Raw genomic sequence first — 17497 nt, 5'->3', positions numbered from 1 at the left:
TATTTAGTTATGCAGCACAATATCCTTGGTTCAACAACGTTAACTGTTGAATGGTTAAACACTTATAAGGCCCCAAAGGCGAGACCTATTGGCTATGCCAATGCTTGTTTATTCTGCTACCAGGATCATCATTTCTCCTTACAGGTTTTTTATATGCTGAAAGACTTGTTCCTGTTCTGTGGCCCTTATTTGCAGACACCTACCTCGTACACATTCATACTGTTGTTTAAGGATATGCTGGCTGCCAGAAGGTGTTACACACACCTAGGGCAAGCCAGAAACAAACTCCAGAAGTTTTTGTTGCATCAAACATTTGGAGGTCTACAAGGCCAGCATCTCTAACGAACCAATTTTGATGTGTGTAGATTTACCAGTAGTCTCACAACAACAAAATCAAGAATGTACTAAATTCCGATCAGAAAATATTCTGTTAAAGCAATGCTTTCCCGCCAGAATGTATGATCTCACAACAGTTAACTGTAGTACATCAAGGTACTATGGATATCGCACTAAGATGAAAGAATTGCTATATGGGCTTACAGTACATTTTGCATTTTGTACTGGACAGTTTGGAGTGGGCTGAGCAAAGGTGGGCTTTCTAATTTCGCTAGCCGGTGCTGTATTAGTCTGGATTATGCCACTGGTGTCTGCAGAATACCCCAGTTTGGATAATTATTCAAACTTTGTTACTTTTTGAAAGGTTGTTTGAGAGACTGGGTAGAGAGTTTTCTGTGTAAGAAGCTCCCTCTGTGTGACCCTAAGCAAGGAAATATGGATTTCCTGCTGAAACACCTGGGTGGAAAGGACCCTTCATAAGAGGTTAAGAGGAAAAAATCAATAATAAGCGAATGCATTCTAGTTGCCCAACAACCTTTCATTAGCTCTTGGATATGCATCTTACAAGAGAGAAACAGCTTGAGGGGTGTTTTGTGATCTTTCTTGAGAAGATGAACGTAGCGCCTTTTGAGACATCAGGTACCCCGAAATTTGGCATATTGGAGCCGCTAGATACCATTGCACACTTCAAGAAGGGCTGGAAAAGCCATTGCACATTCCAAGTAGGATTGGCAATGTAAGACTGACGGCCTAATGCCACAGATTATTAGAGAATGCGCAGTCAGGGTTAGAGGTGGTTTCTTCTCGAGGGCGGAGTGCGTTGCCCCCCACCCGCTTCAAGCCACACAGGAAAAAATAAAATAGCAATGAAAAATGTCATTGCCATTTTATTTTTTATCGAGTACTGCAGCAGCGCCAGCCTCGAGCTCAGAGGGATGCTGGAGGTGTCCACTGCTGCCGATTGGAGCTTATAGACAATAACTACATGCGCGCTGCATAGGCGAGACCCAAAAAGGCCCTATTCAATAAACCTTTCCAAGGTATGTAGATTTTCATATTTAAAATGCCTTTCTCCACTTATCTGCACTTCTATTTTTCTACCAAAATAGTGTAATGCAGAAAGGGTGAGAAAGTATATGTGTAGTCTGTTTTCCTTGGTGGGTGTAGAAAGGAGACTTGCTATAGAAACAGGATCCCATGTGTGAAAAATATGATTCAAAGAAGGTGACAATTTTTCATACCTCTTTAAATAGTGATTCTCCTGAAAGTATAGACTCAAGACCCATACAGACAAACTACAAATGTAAGCCCATGCATATGTTTAGGAAGCAAGGGAACATACATGTGGGTGAGTTTTATGAATGTTTCTAAATCTCTACTTTGAGTAGAGGTATTCCACAAATAGCAAGATGTGTGGCAGAATTTGACATGTTAAAACAGTTTATGTAACGTAAACCAACATATTATTACATGTATATAACCATTTATATTTAATAATGGTGTAACCGGTGGTTTGTATTGCTTAGGGCATTTGTGTAGTGATATTAAGTAGGCTGATAGCTGTAGCTTGTATATTTTCCAATTCAGATTGCTAATATGATGGCTACTGACAGCATCTTGAAGACTGTAAACCAGATTCAACAAGATGATAGACGGAGTGCTGCAACTTTTCAACCACTCACCCACAGTCACAGATCTGGGTTTAATCCATTTAATCCATTGTTCTTGTGCTCACTATGCCACCCCGTGAGAACAGTCCAGCCCGAACTGCCAGGCCAGGTCCCTTCTGGACCGGAAACAAGCATCCTTGGATGGGAAACAGCGTTTACAACGCTGTCTCCACACCGCGGTACCTTTACAACTTGGTTGTTACAACGACTGTGTTGTTACCAAGCATACCATTACATCACAAGTCGTTACAACAGCCCACTGTAGGGGCGCGCTGGTGTTTGATATACAATCCAACACCTTCCCTGCTGTTGCACAGACTGGAGTAGGAAAAGTAAATAATACTATTCCTAAGGCCAGCGCACCCCTACAGCAAGTTGTTGTAACGACTTGCGATGTAATGGTACCGGTGGTAACAACGCAGTCATAACAACCAAGTTGTAAAGGCATGCAATGTATTCACATGCGTTGTAAACAGCCATATTCTCCTGGGACCGGTTTTGGGTTATTACCACTCATTAGCCAGGCTAGCTTGAATTCAGTGGCATAGCGAGCAAGGGAACCACGTTGGGGGGCTTAGGGCGCTCATAGCAAACACATCAAGATGATGGACGAAGTGCTGAAACTTTTCAACCACTCATCCCCAGTCACAGATCTGGGTTTAATTCATTGTTCTTTTGCTCACTATGCCACCCCAGTTGGGACCCAGCCATATGCAAATCAGTCTTGGCCTTGTTCCTCATGGGAGCAATCCAGCCCAACCTGCCAGGCCAGATCCTCCCTGGGCCAGGAACAAGCATCCTGGGACCGGTTTGGGGGAATTGCCCTTTATCAGCCAGGCTAGCTTCATTCTAGTGCTACAGCGAGCAAGCCTGGTTGATCAGGAATAATACCCCAAAACCATTCCCAGAATACATGTAGGGAAGGCCTGGCATGGGATGTTGGGCTGGACTACAGGTCAAGACTGATTTGCAAATGGCTGAGTCTGAACTGGGGTGGCAAAGTGAGCTAAAGAACGATGATGGATTCAAACCAGATCTTTTGGTGAGTGTTGAAAAGTTTCAGTGCTTCGTCCATCATCTCCTTTTGTTTGCTCTGTTCACATTATATTGGCAGGCTATGCCCAGACGTGGGTCCCTTGCTCACTTTGACACTAGATTCAAGCTAGCCTGGCTGATGAGTGGTAATACCCCATAACCGGTCCTAGGATGCTTGTTTCCAGGTACAGGGAAGACCTGGCTTGGCAGTTTGGGCTGGACTGTTCCCATGAGGAACAGGGTCAAGACTGATTTACATATGGCTGGGTCTGAACTGGGGTCGCGCAGTAAGCTATAGAACGAGTGTCTGAAAAGTTTCAACGTTGTCCACCAAACATTGTAATTCCAAAAATAGCATGTCACTGGCATATATAGCGTCTGAGCTGTTCATGAAGTTAGGGACCCCAAATGAAAGTAAAAGAATATTCTGACTTCAACAGATATATTTAGAATTCAAAATGTGAAATATAACATGTGAGCTACATTTCTCCCTTGGGACTGTTTAATATTTTTTGGTCTTGCCCAGGCAGCACTTGTGCTGCCTCTTCGAGACATGCAGTATTCATTATATGGGCATTAAGCTCTACCCATGTTCCACTCATCTTTTCAATGGCATCCTCTTCCTATCCTTTGTCAATGTTGGGTTTTGATTCCTCAATAAGTTTAGTAGTCCTCCTTAGTACCTCCATCTCTCCTGTTGTTACCTCCCATAAGAACAGCCCCTGTTACATGTGTTGTTACTCAGTATGCTTCATTTACTGTCTGCGAGCACTATTTCATTCATGACCAGCTAGCTGCTGTTGCAGGAGGCACAATAAGCTCTCCCGCTTACGACTTACTCCCTGCACATGGCTCGCCTTCATCTTTAACAATGGCGGCCCTGCCTTTCTTTTTTTCGGCTTGGCTCGTCAAGGTCTATTTTTTCAATATCATATGCTTTCGGTGAGCAGCGCAGTGCAGGCGGTGTACTGCACTACTTACGAAAAGCTTACAATATTGAAAGAATTGACTTTGGCGAGCCGCGCCTATGTATTAGGTGATTTTACATATAAAGAAAGCATTTGAAATTTGGCAAGGATAGCGTTCATGTGCTCATTTTTTTGTTTTTTTAAATAAACATTTATTTTAAAAGGTCATCTGGGGCTGGACTAATGGAGTGTTTATGAATTTCAATGAAGAACCTACAATGTAGAAACGGTAACAAAAAATGTGTCTGCAGTTTCACAGACGTCCATAATTTGAAGACAAGTACAAAGACCCGCACTCCTGCAGGTCTTGTGTAAATCTGATGCGAAATCTCAGACATTAAAGCATTATTGTGTTGTGTTCAGACGTGGTTTTGTTTCCAAAGTAAAGGGTGGCAGCAGCCCTGTAGCATCCTGCTACGAAGAATCACAGACACAGGTTCTTACATCTAAGAGCTTTATTTAATACATGCCCTGTCCCTACTCTAACTAACCACTTCCTGTGTCCACTCCTCCTCTTCCTCTAGCCCCCTAGCTCCGCCCACACCCAGCTACTAGACTGCACTCCAACATTACATCTCCCCCTTTGTTAACGAAATGAACTTAGCGTCTAACATATTTAGAGTTTCTGGGTCAGCCATACAAGTCCGCGGGCTGTTCGCTTGAGATATATGGACGTATCTCAGTTTGCGTTGTGTGGCCTTCTGCCTCCTCGACGAGAGCATCTTTTATTACGAGAGTACATCTTTGCACTTGAGCGACTTCTCGTGTGATGTGCATATGTTCAGATTCATGATGTTTGTTTCTCAACTTCTGAGTGATCCACTCACCTTCAGTGTCTGAGGTGCCTATGGAGAACTCAGTTTGATATTGGCAGTCTATCCTCCTTTGTGACTCTTGCTCACGTGACGCTCGGCCTCTTTTCCAAGGGGATGTTATTCTAGTTCCCTTCCGAGTGTCTGCATGTATTTTTACTTCCTTTTGCCTTGTCAGGTCAAGAATAACACTGTTTTCCTGTTTCGAGTCTGTGATGCCAGCCGGTGGGATATGAACTGTGGAGGTCATCTTGGTATGGCTTGGAGATTGATTTGCTGTCTCGGGTTGTCTCTCCCACTCCTGCTCGCGCCTTGAACAGGCAAACCCTGGAACCGGCTGGGTATTTGTGTGTTTCGTTCTCATCCGATGATGACTTGGCTCTCCTGACATGTCTGGCTTCCTTTGCAGATCGACTGGTTGGTCCGTTTTTATTTGGGTGCTAGTGGCCACGATGTCAGTTTCCATTTTATAGGACCAGGACCTTCGAGTCAACCTTGCTGCCCCTATCCGGGGTGACGGTGTAGTATTTGTGTCGCGATGCACCTGTGATCGATATGACAGGTTGTCTGGTGGAGTGATCGAGTATGCATTGACATTGGTGTGAGACGTGTCGTACTTGACGGGAAGAGTGTCCCTTGGGTCTCTGATGTGTTCGGGTACTTGGCGCCATGGCCGCTGTCGGGACCACGACTCCGTCGACTCGAACGATCGGACCAAAATGCTATCTGAATCAGAGGGGTTCTCTGTCACTTCCCTCTGAGAATGTTCCTTTGAGAATGTTGCGCGTGGCCGTTGTCGGGACCACGACTCTGCCGACTCAAAGGATCGGACCAACGTGCTTTCTGAATCAGAGGGGTTCTCCATCAGTTCCCTCTGTGAGTGTTCCTTTGAGAATGTCTTACCAGGTGGTCTTCGGAACCAGGTAGTCCGTGACGAGCTGCTTTTCACCTCGGAATTGTCTTTTAAATGCTTCTCCGTGTGTCTTTGTTGGAACATCTTCAATGTTGTCTCATTTGGGAGGTTGTTTGATGATTCCGTGCTTGTTCCTTGTGCTTGATCCCAAGCTTTTGCCTCTTCGTCCTTCTCGCCTGAGGATAACCATCTCCGCTCTGTTTCTTCGTTGTCGCGGGGCCCATGGATGCATGGATCTTTTCTTGCTTGTTGTTGTTGTGAGGGACTGGTCCGTCTTGTGCGATCTGGTTCTCCTTCCCGATTGTTTGGTGCTCTAATATCTCTGATCTGTTGGTGGTGTGTTCTCCTGCCAGCTGTTTCCTCGGACTCATCTTCACTCCTTGGCGATTGATGTTCCGGCGTCGATTTCCGGTGTTGACCATTGCGGCCCCTTCTTCTATGGTTTGTCTTTCTCCCCCACTTGTTGTGCAGAATGCCATCTTGTCCAGGAGTGCAATCTGTCCCACTGGACGCTCCCTTCTCGTCAGAGTAGCGTGTGTCATACTTTGAATGACTCCTTGAGGGACTCCTGGGGGATGAATAACTCCTGGGAGTTGTTATTTGGATGGTTGACTCTGAGTAATCTTTGGTTGATTCTGAGTGGTCGGACGCTGAGTAATCTGACTCTGAGTACACCTTGTCACTTTCCTTGTCACTGTGTCTCCCCCGTTGTCTTTTCGCTGGTCTGCCTTCTCTCTCTCTCCTTTTGTGTTTGTTGGATTTCTGGGTTTTCTCTTCCCAGGTATCTCGAAGTTTTGCGCTCAGATGCATATCCATCAATTTGTCTCTTGCTTGGACTTGCATTCCAATTTTGGCTTTCTTGATAATTTCCTTTAGCGACCAATGCCCTCTAAGTATTTTGTGCTTTGTTTCGGGGTTTTCACAGCCTTCAATTATTCGGAGCCGAACAGCATCCTCATTTGTAAACGTGTTGAAATGGCAGCCTTGTACCAGACTTTGCAACCGAGTGATGAAATGTGGCAATGGTTCGCCTGGTTCCTGCCGTGCTGTGCTGAAGACCATTCGATTATGATCCACATCTGCCTGTGCATTGAGATGGGCACAGAGCTCCTCTTGGAGTCTATCATAGATGTCCGCTTCTTCTTTGGAAAATGTTCTAATTGGGCATCGGCCCCCAGGACCCACCAGATGGAGGAGTAGCACCAGACATTTTCTTTCTCTTTGCTCACCGTTGGCTTTCAAGAAATTGTCCAATGCTTCCAGCCACCAGTGCCGTTTGAGGCCCTTGATCCAATCGTCAATCTGCGCCGCTGGGGGCAATACTTCAAGGTGTGGAGTGAAACATTGAGCTACGTCTCCTCCCGCCATGAGGGAAAGAGGTTCTGATCTGTCGTAGACGCGGGGCATTGTGCTGTACACTTTTCTTCTGGTTTCAGTTGCTTCTGCTTGTGTTTTAGCTTGAGCATGATTGTCAGTTCTTCCTTCAGTTCACTCGTGTTTGGTCAACATTGCACCCTTGAATTTATCCATGGTTAGTGACAATGTTGGGTTTCACTTGCTTGTTGTGTGTGTTCATTGGCTACTCCACACTTGCATTGGCTCGTGCTCGTTGCTGATTCCGTTGTAATTATTTATGCGTTGTCTTTATTTATGTTTACTTGTTGCTTCTTTTATTTTATGGAAACGCGTTACTTCATTACATTCGCCACTGCGCATTCGCTTGCGTTTCTAACTGTTCGCGTTTCCACCCGTGCTGACCTTTGTTTTGTCAATGCTTGTTTGTTAAGTCACTCTTGTGGTTGCTCTTGCTTGTTAGTTGATTCACTCCCGTGTTTACATGTACTTATTCTGTTTTGGTTGCCAAGACTTGTTCATTGTTGTTCACGCGCCGTTATCCACGCTTATTCATTTGCCTTACCAATGCCTATTTTTCTGGCATTTACCAGTGCATGTTTATTTGCACATACCAAGGCTTGTTGACTTGCATGTACCAATGCTTGTTTATTTGCATGCACCAATGCTTGCTTGCGTTTGCTAATGTTTGTTTGGTCTTCGCCAATGCTTGTTTGGCCTTCGCCAATGCTTGTTTGGCCTTCGCCAATGCTTGTCTGGTCTTCGCCAATGCTTGTCTGGTCTTCGCCAATGCTTGTCTGGTCTTCGCCAATGCTTGTTTGGCCTTCACCAATGCCTGTTTTCTTCCTTTGCCACGATTTATCCAATGCTTGTTGATCTGCATGTATCAATGCTTGTGTCTCTTTGCATGGATCAATGCTTGTTTCTCTTTGAATGGATCAATGCTTGTTTCTTTGCATGTACCAATGCTTGTTTACTCTTCGCCAATACTTATTTCCGTTTGTCCAATGCTTGTTGATTTGCATGTATCAATGTTTGTCAATTTGCAGGTATCAATGCTCGTTTCTTTGCATGTACCAATGCTTGTATGCTCTGCGCCCTTGCTTGTTTATTTACTCTTGCCAGTGCTTGTTTATCTCCATTTGCCAGTGCTTGTTTATCTTTTCTTGCCAAGGCTTGTTTTTTTGCTTCAACCAATGCTTGCCTATCTTTAAAATGGCCGCTCTATGACAATCAAGGGGTCTGTCCTGACGAGCGCCTGACTTAAAGATGGCCGCCGTCACTGCAGTCACACACGAGGCTTTCTCTCCCGATTCATGCACTGCCAGCTCACTCTGGACTCACCGGCCGGCGACCCCAGGGGCAGCGCACATCAGGATTCACTCTTCTTTGGCCGTGGCAGCTACCAGGTGAGGTTGGGGTGGGCTCCCGCCTTACTTTTCCAAGGTCCCGCGCTCCTTCCTCGGCGCCCTGCTAAAGCTCACGCATCGGGGGTGAGGTTTTCCGACATCGGACCACCCCCGGGCTCAAACTTCAACGCGCTCAGCAGCGCGCCTTCGTGGGGGCAACAGACTTTCGTGGGAGCGATGTCCTCCACGCTGAGGCACTCTTCTTCCACTTTTGGGGCTTGGCAGAGTCGGAGTGGGCTCCCGACTTCTGCTGGTGCAGCGCTCCCACTTCTTGCACGCTTCACGCGTGAGTCGCGTTTCGGCGCGAACAGCGTCTCTTCTGCGAGCGAGTCAGCGCTCGGTGCTTCGGCTCCCTCTTGGGTCCCTCTCGACTGTTGAGGGATAAGGTCACCTGCTGCTGGCTTCTTGTCTCGGGCAGCAGCTTCGTTTCCCTTGGGCAGCGTTTTCTCCTCCTCGAGGCTGCCTGGGACAGGGCTCTCTTGTGGGGTTCTGTGGGCTAGGTTCATGCCCATCCCACCCTCGTCGCCAGTTGTAGCATCCTGCTACGAAGAATCACAGACACAGGTTCTTACATCTAAGAGCTTTATTTAATACATCTTGCTCATGCCCTGTCCCTACTCTAACTAACCACTTCCTGTGTCCACTCCTCCTCTTCCTCTAGCCCCCTAGCTCCGCCCACACCCAGCTACTAGACTGCACTCCAACATTACAAGCCCTACATCTGGTGACAGGCTAGAGAAGGGTAAATGCACACTGGCTTCTAGTTACTGGGCAAATCTCACCATAGGACTTATAAGAAAGAAAGACGACCTGGAGTCTTAAACTTAAGCGGACATTTAAAATGGCACAACGGCAGAAGGTTTACAGGTTAGAGACCATGTTTAATTACTAACTAATGTAAGAAACGCAGCAGGTGAAATTGACAGGTCGGATGATGACAATATGAACGAAAGGGGGGCAGCGTTGTTTCTCAGGACGATCTCAGGCCAACAGGATAGTTGCAAAATCTTAAAGGATGAATTTTAGCCATTCCAAAACTGCGAAGCAGATTGAGTTCAGAGGGTTAAAAACAACAAGATAGCACATTCCTCAAAGGTCTTTAGGTCATCGGGCACTGTATTTAATAAGCATTTGCAAAGCAATAGGTCTCACATTAGTTAAATGCAGAGGCTTTGCAAATGGAAAAGTAATATGGTGGGCAAACAACTTTTTTTAACTTAATTTAATTTTTATATATTGACTTTTACAGTAATGGCGGCCACGCGGCGTGCCACCATTATTACAAAAGTGAATAAATAGCAAAAAAAGTTGTCCGCCGTATTACTTTAACTTCTGCATTTAACTAATTTGAGACCTATTGTATTGCAAATGCTTGTTTATTTTGCAGGTAGGTGGAAACAGTTCTAATGTTAGTTTGTTTTTATTTCTAAAGAGCACTATTGAAGAGGAGCTTAAAGTTCATCTTTTTTGCAATCATGCCACAGTTTAAAGGAATGAAAATGAGTGGCAAGTAATTGTGCCCTTCTAATCCAGGTAAACTTTCTTTCCTCCTTACTATCACTTCCTAGATAACTGCAAGCCCGATCGGCTTTGCATTAAGAACAAAAGACTATAAATGCATTCTCATGAATGTAAGTTCTGTACCTAAAAATATATGTTGCATACATTACATAATCAAGGAGAAGAGTCTAGATTTTCCACTGATAACTGTAACGTAGCTAGCTGATTACTTACAGTGCATTAAACAATACTGATACTAAAAACAATACACCAGGAGTATGTTTGACCCACTTCAACATCATTGGCAACATAACTACTTTTGAATCTTTACTCCTGACATAGATCATTGATCTAGCCATTTCTTTCAACAATAATGTCTAAATCATCACAATTCCTGATAGCAACCTCCTCCAAGAATTCAAGAGAATACCACAATGCACTGGATGAAATCACGGGCCACTGAATCCCTTTTGAATATTTTTTAGCCCTCCTACTGTTAAAAATGCCAAGTGTTTAAGATATCTAGGTGCATTTTCCAATTTAATTTGTATTAAAAATCCTACCTAATTACCTAATGAAGGGGCTCAACCATGCCCTCAATCTACCAAGTAAAAGGTTTACACTGTTTTAATCATCACATTTTTGTTTTCCCCATGTTCATTGATGAATAATTCGACGCTCAATAACTCTTGAAGGTGTTGAGTTAACTTTGGAGTCCAACGGTTATCATATCCAGAAAAGCTAGATCATAAAGGTACAGTAAGCACAGGAAGTGCCCTTTAAATCATCCTTACCATCACTCACTAGACAACTGCAGACAAATTCACGCACATTAACTTGCAAATTTCTATTGTTTTAAAAAAATAATAATATTGTAAAGCTTTTAATTGTTGTATATAACCATAATATTATTTCATGTAATTTTTTGCGGTGAATTATTTTGGTTTCATTACAATACTTTATGAAACACAGTAACCCCATTCTCATTGCCCAATGGGCACTGGTTATAATTTTTGGCAATCCCTCAACCAAACATACTAGGCCCCGTACCAACTGGGCATAGCCGGTGGGTGTGCCCAGCTGGTACTAAGTGTACAGCGTGGGCAAGACCACATCCTTTACCCAGACCAAACTTCAATACACACTAGGCACAGAATCACGATTTGACCACTCCCTCTATCCACTTTCCCGTCCCTAATGCCCATTAACTGAAGGATGTGGCCTCCGGTACTAGTGCACTCTGTTTAATCCCGTCAACTAAGATTTACATCTGTGAGGTAGTCAGACAGTCACTTTTAGCTTTGTGACAACACATAGGAGAACCATGAATTTCAAATTTGACAAAGTGAGGAAAGTACGGACATGCTTCGTTACCCAACTAGCTCTCTACGAGGCCAAATGTTTACAAGGGTGATCCCATTGAAGTGTATGGAAAAACACATTTTGTTTGGAGTGTGATACAGATTTGCAAAGAGGGTTAACTAATGGAATACTGTGGAGGCATACTGCTTTTAAGACGGAGAATAATATAGAAAAGAGGTGTGGCCAGGCGCATAACACAGGTCCCTAAGCATGGAGGCCCCCAACTGCTCAGGCATCACGGGGGCACCATTTAGCCCAAGCCAAATGAATATCTGTGAGATATGGGAAACAAAGTGGAACCTCTTCACATTCAGCAGCGATGTCCCCGTCCTTTTGCTTTCAAAATGCTTTCCCCAGTCGTAATTACCAGCCTGTAAAATATGGTCCAGTGTCCCCGCACCCAGAGTAGAGGCACTACCTGTACTACCTGTGAAAATAGAACATATACTAAAACAAAGGCACGAAATAATGTCACTTGTTTCAAATCCATCACCATAGGAAACAAAATGGCATCTTATTTTAATTCGGTGACATTTTTTAGGTATGTGCAAGCGCTGTAGAGGATACTACTCTTTTTCTCTTGATTCTATTAAACAAGCACACGGTTTTTTTTTATAAGAGTGGAGGAGGTAAAAAAAATCTGCGCACAGTCCGTTGATTGATGAACTTGAAATGCACAGCGCCATCTGGTGTACAAATCGTTGCAAGCAACTAAAATATTTTCTGCAGTTGGAGTGAAGTGCCTCCTCACATCCAAGTTATTTTCACTAAATCACAGCTTGTTTCAGTTTTCCTTTCCACGTCCATCGTAGGTTTATTTTCGTTACGTTATGGTATTGATAAGAGGGTTAGTGATCAGTGATCTCAGCAGTGCGTGTCACATGTTAATGAACATAGAGTAAGTAAATACTTGGATCACGGATGTTGGTGTAATTGCAAATGTAAATTGTATTGATATAACGATTATTACCCCTGACGAGCCGTTGCAGCGCTCTAAGGCTAGCAGCGCGCTACTCCGGACCCCAAGATGTGAGGGTAACAGTATTTTTGTGCATTAGTTGTGTTAGGTTTGGGCGCTTGATTTCTTGTGTGTTTCGTAGAGTTTAGAGTAGGGACAAGATGATGGGAAAGGATTTGAAAGGGGAAGTAATGTGTTTTTGTAAGCAGTGGTTTTGTGTGCCTGTTAGTTGGGTCACATGGCAGAAAAAAGAGAGGAAAGCTTGAGAAGGATGTTTGGGGGTTCATAGAAGTCAGAAAGGTTTGGTGTGAGTCAAAGAGAGAAGGGATGGGACAAAGGTTGACAAGGGGATTTTTTTAAATCAAAAAGCTGAAATTATCTTGTAGATAAATATATGCACATGAGACTTGATAAGGTTTTATTGACTGGAGAAAACCTCTCTATTTATATATGCACATATGCACAGTGGCGGCTGCTCCCGGTGAAGAAGCAGTGGAGAGGGTAAAAACAATTGGCCCACCTGCTGGCCGGCTAGCCAGGTGCCCCCTTTCCTCCGTCCTCTTCCTGGCTTCTTCTGTGCAAACAGGAAGCACCCTGGCTCCCCACAGCCAATTACAAAGCTGCAATGCAGTGTTGGGATTGGTCTGAGCGCTGTAGTTCGGCGTTCAGCCTGGAAATGGGAGCCTGGGCATGTTCTCCACCTAGGCTGTAATGCAGCCTGGGTGGAGATCATGCAAAGTACACATCACTGTTTGGCCGGCCCAAGAGGCCTGCCAATCAGTCATTGCACACTCAGAGAGTGCCCACTCCCCCTCCTGCTCTGAGAGTAGAGCAGATCTACCCCTACAAGACGCTGCAGCAGGAACAAATAAAATGATAATGTCACATTATTGTCATTCTGATTTTTACTTTTTTTACACTGCAAAAAGCAGTGGGGCAACGCTCCTCTACCTTAGCGAAGGAGCCGCCACTGCATATGTGCATAGAAGCAGCAATATTTACATGTTTGGACGTTCATGTTTATTTTGTGGTAAAGTATGCAAATGTTTCATGACATTCATTAAAGTTTGGGTAGCAGGCATAAACACCTCTATATATACAACTACATATATCCCAGTGGCAGTCACCGCTGGGTAGTTATAGTTAAGTCTGCTTTTCCATAGATGGTGAATTTTTGGGATTGATAATAACTTTACTCCGTTTAGTGAATATTCACAAAATTTCCTCCCAAACATAGTTTATTCACCTCAGCTCCTTCCTGGAAGGTTTTGGGAGAGCCATCAAGCGGGGGCTAAGAAAAAAGGGACATCCCAAAACGTAAAATCTCCATGCATAGACTTCTTTAAGGCAGGATATAGCAAAAACTGCTGAATGGAATTATACCAAATTCAGCAGGAAGCTAGGTCTTTGGCTACAGATTGATATTTGGTGTAAATCCCTTCAAATGTTTTTGAGAAATTAAGGGTAAAAAAGAATTGTACATTTTGGCATTTCAGCTCGCAGGTGCCTCGAGAGCGTCCATCAAGAGCACTAAATCAAAAATGGGGCTCTGTGATTGGTCGAGAGGCCCATTTTTCCTGTGAGTCTTCACTCTCTAGTGGGAGTGAGAAAAGTTCCAGCAAATACCATGAGACCGAGAACTCTGATTGGCTGGCTGTTAGAATTTTAGAAATTAAATAGCTGCCATTAGTGTTTACAATGAAAAGAATGAGGTTTTGTGGAAATGAAGTAAAAAATCAATATTACGGGGCAGCAGAAAGGTATGCTGTCCCCCTAGATTTAGAGAGGAAGTGTTTAAGGGAGAACTACTGTGAAGAAAATAAATGTATATTATTTCTAACAAATGTTTATGAACTTGCAGGTCTCTCGCGGGATTGCAAATAGTAAAAAGAAGTAGGTGAGTTTTCAATACATTCTACTAGTAGAAATGCATATTGTGGCCCTTGTTATTGAGAGAAAGTGTGTAAGACTTAAGAACTGTGATGAGTAGAAGTTTAATTCTTTTTTTTAATGTTATGATCTCGTGGAACTTTCGTGGGACCCTGAAAAGTAGGAAGGTGTTGGTGATCTTTGAATATACTCTTTTATGCACAATTGTTACTGTAGGAAGGACTACTGGTGTTTATCAGAGTCTACTATTTACGTCCATAGGTTTGAGACGAACTGTGAGTAAAGTTAAGGCTCTTTCCACACATCCTCCTATGCACACCCATCATCTGAGAGCGAGGTCCAACAGGAGAGGCCAGTCCATCCACACACTGCACTACACACATACATCATCTGAGCCAGAGGTCTAAAAGGAAAAGCAAGTCTATTCATAACTCTACTACGCACACCCGTCATCTGAGAGAGAGGTCTGACCGGAGAGGACAGTCCATCTTCGCACACTACAATGCACATCCGTCATCTGATAGAGGTCTGAAAGGAGAGACCAGTCCATCTAAACACCCTACTACACACACCCGTCATTTGAGAGAGAGCAGTCTGAAAGGAGAGGTCGGTCCATCCACATACACTATCACTCACATCTGTCATCTTAGAGAAAGGTCTGAGAGAAGAGGCCAGTCCATCCACACACCCTTCTACACACAGTCATCATCTGGGAGAGGGGTCTGAAAGGAAAGGCCTGTTAGTCCCCACACACTACTACGCATATCCTTCATCTGAGAGAGCAGACTAAAATGAAAGGCCTGTTACTCCTCACATCCTCTTACACACATTCATCATTTGAGAGAGAGATCTGAAAGGAGAGAGCAGTTGCTCTCATACCCCCTTCCAACACCCTAATGTAGACACCCTTTAACCAAGAGAGGGTTCTCAGTAGAGATACTAGTCCCTTGCATATACTACTATTTCCCTTGAATTGTGCTGAGCTCCTCCAAGAGTCGTGTGAGAGTAAAGTGTAAGCTTGAGGGAGTAACGCTTGCTGCAAGAGGTTTGTTAGATTCCGCGAGCATCTCGCAAGACCCGCATGGAAAATTACTGGGCCTGCCATGAGGTATTTTATGATTCTGTGAGAGTCTTGTGAGATCGTACAGGGAGAAGTAGAGAAAAGGGCCAAGTTCAACCAATAGTTTACATTCTTATTACATGGTTTAAGAAATGATGTTATGTGATGAGCTGCAGAGCCAGAGTTAGCTCAGATTGTCCTTGGTGCTTTCAAAGAAAACGAAGTCTCTTTGGGTAGTTCTCAGCAGATGTGACTTAATTTGGAACTGATAAAGACTGGTGTCATCAGCTGCATTTAAGAAAGTTCTCCAAGCTCAGGTTTTAGGTTTTAATAGTATACTTTATGAAGATTGTATAGATTTGTCAGTGAGTGCACTAATGTTGGTAAACCTATTTTTACACAAGGTTTACTCAAAATAAGCTGTTTGTAGAGGGGTTGATTTCTCAATATAGTTTTTTGGATGTAGACATTAGAATTTAGAGCTATGTTAGCAAGTATTGCAGATTGTGTTAATAAATGAAGTGCTCAAACTGAATGTAGTTGTAAGTAAAGGACGCAGTGTTAGTCAAACTATTAAACAAGTAATGTGGAATGTCTTAATACAAACTCTAGTGATTTATGAACCTCACTGTACATATACTTTAGCCTTATGAGGTGTTTGAGTGGTGATATTGCTATTTCTAGAGTAAAATATCATGATCATTGTAAACACCGGTGTCTCAAGAGGAATGTGTTTTATGAAATCAGGTTTGATAGCATGTTCATTATTATTTGTGAAAAAAAGCACTGGGTGTGGAATTTTTCAGGGGAAAGGAAAACACAAGTTAGTGGTACACTCAATATAAGTATGTGGGTGAAAGATGTAGAAAAAGCTACAGTATATTAGTGAAGGTTCACAGTTGTCATTTATAGACAACTATGTAACTTTAACATTTTTATGATTATTGTTAGACCTGGCATCTTTGGCGTGGTTTCCCCTGTCTTTTTGGCCTCTACCTCCTGTATTTTTGATGCTGTGCTGGATTTTGTTTTTGCTGGTTTAGATGCTTTGGATCAGTGCCAGAGTGTAAGTGATCCCTGTGTAAATTTTTATTATGATTAGATGTACATGATAGGCATATTTGTATCACCATGAAGCCCCTAGTAAAGTGCACGGGGTGTGCCAGGGCTGGTGATGACAAATGCTACTAGTGGGCCTGCAGCACTGATTGTGCCACCCTCTTGAGTAGCCCTAAAATGTCAAGTCAAGTCAAGTCAAAACATTTATATAGCGCACTACATACCCAGAGGGTTTCAAGGCGCTTAGGAAGGGGAGTTGGATTATTTGTCAAATATCCACGTTTTAAGCTGCTTTCTGAACGCTAGGTGATTCTGGGTGAGGCGAAGGTAAGCGGGGAGTGAGTTCCATGTTTTGGCAGCCAGGTATGAGAAGGATCTGCCTCCCATGGTGGTCTTGTTGATGCGAGGTACAGTGGCGAAGGCTTGGCTGGAGGAGCGAAGTTGGCGGGAGGGGGTGTAGAAGGACAGTCGAGAGTTGAGGCAATCTGGTCCGATGTCGTAGAGTGATTTGTGTGCGTGGGTAAGCAGTCGGAAAGTGATCCTCTTATTGACGGGTAGCCAGTGGAGGTCTTTAAGGTGGCCAGAGATGTGTTCGTTGCGTGGGATGTCTAATATGAGCCTGGCTGAGGCGTTTTGGATTCGTTGTAGTTTCTTCTGGAGTTTAGCGGTGGTACCTGCGTAGAGGGTGTTTCCGTAGTCCAGTCGGCTCGTGACTAGAGCGTGGGTGACTGTTTTCCTTGTTTCGGAGGGGATCCAGCGAAATGTTTTTCTGAGCATGCGAAGAATGTTAAAGCAGGAAGAGGATACGGCGCTGACTTGTCTGTTCATTGAGAGTGAAGAATCCAGGATGACGCCAAGGTTCCGTGCGTGGTCTGTCGGGATGGGTGCATTTCCGAGGGCTTCCGGCCACCAGGAGTCGTCCCATGCAGAGGGGGATTTACCTAAGATGAGGACTTCTGTTTTGTCTGAGTTCAGTTTCAGACGGCTTTGTTTCATCCATTCGGCGACTTCTTTCATTCCTTCGTGTAGGTTAGTTTTAGCGGTGCTGGGGTCCTTGGTGAGAGATAGGATCAGTTGAGTGTCATCCGCGTAAGAGATGATGTTGAGGTTGTGTTGGCGGGCGATGGCCGCGAGGGGGCTCATGTATACGTTGAAGAGGGTGGGACTGAGTG

This window comes from Lissotriton vulgaris, chromosome 9 (assembly GCF_964263255.1).
Source record: "Lissotriton vulgaris chromosome 9, aLisVul1.2, whole genome shotgun sequence".
Classification (NCBI taxonomy): domain Eukaryota; kingdom Metazoa; phylum Chordata; class Amphibia; order Caudata; family Salamandridae; genus Lissotriton; species Lissotriton vulgaris.
Note: the sequence above shows the minus strand (reverse complement) of the source record.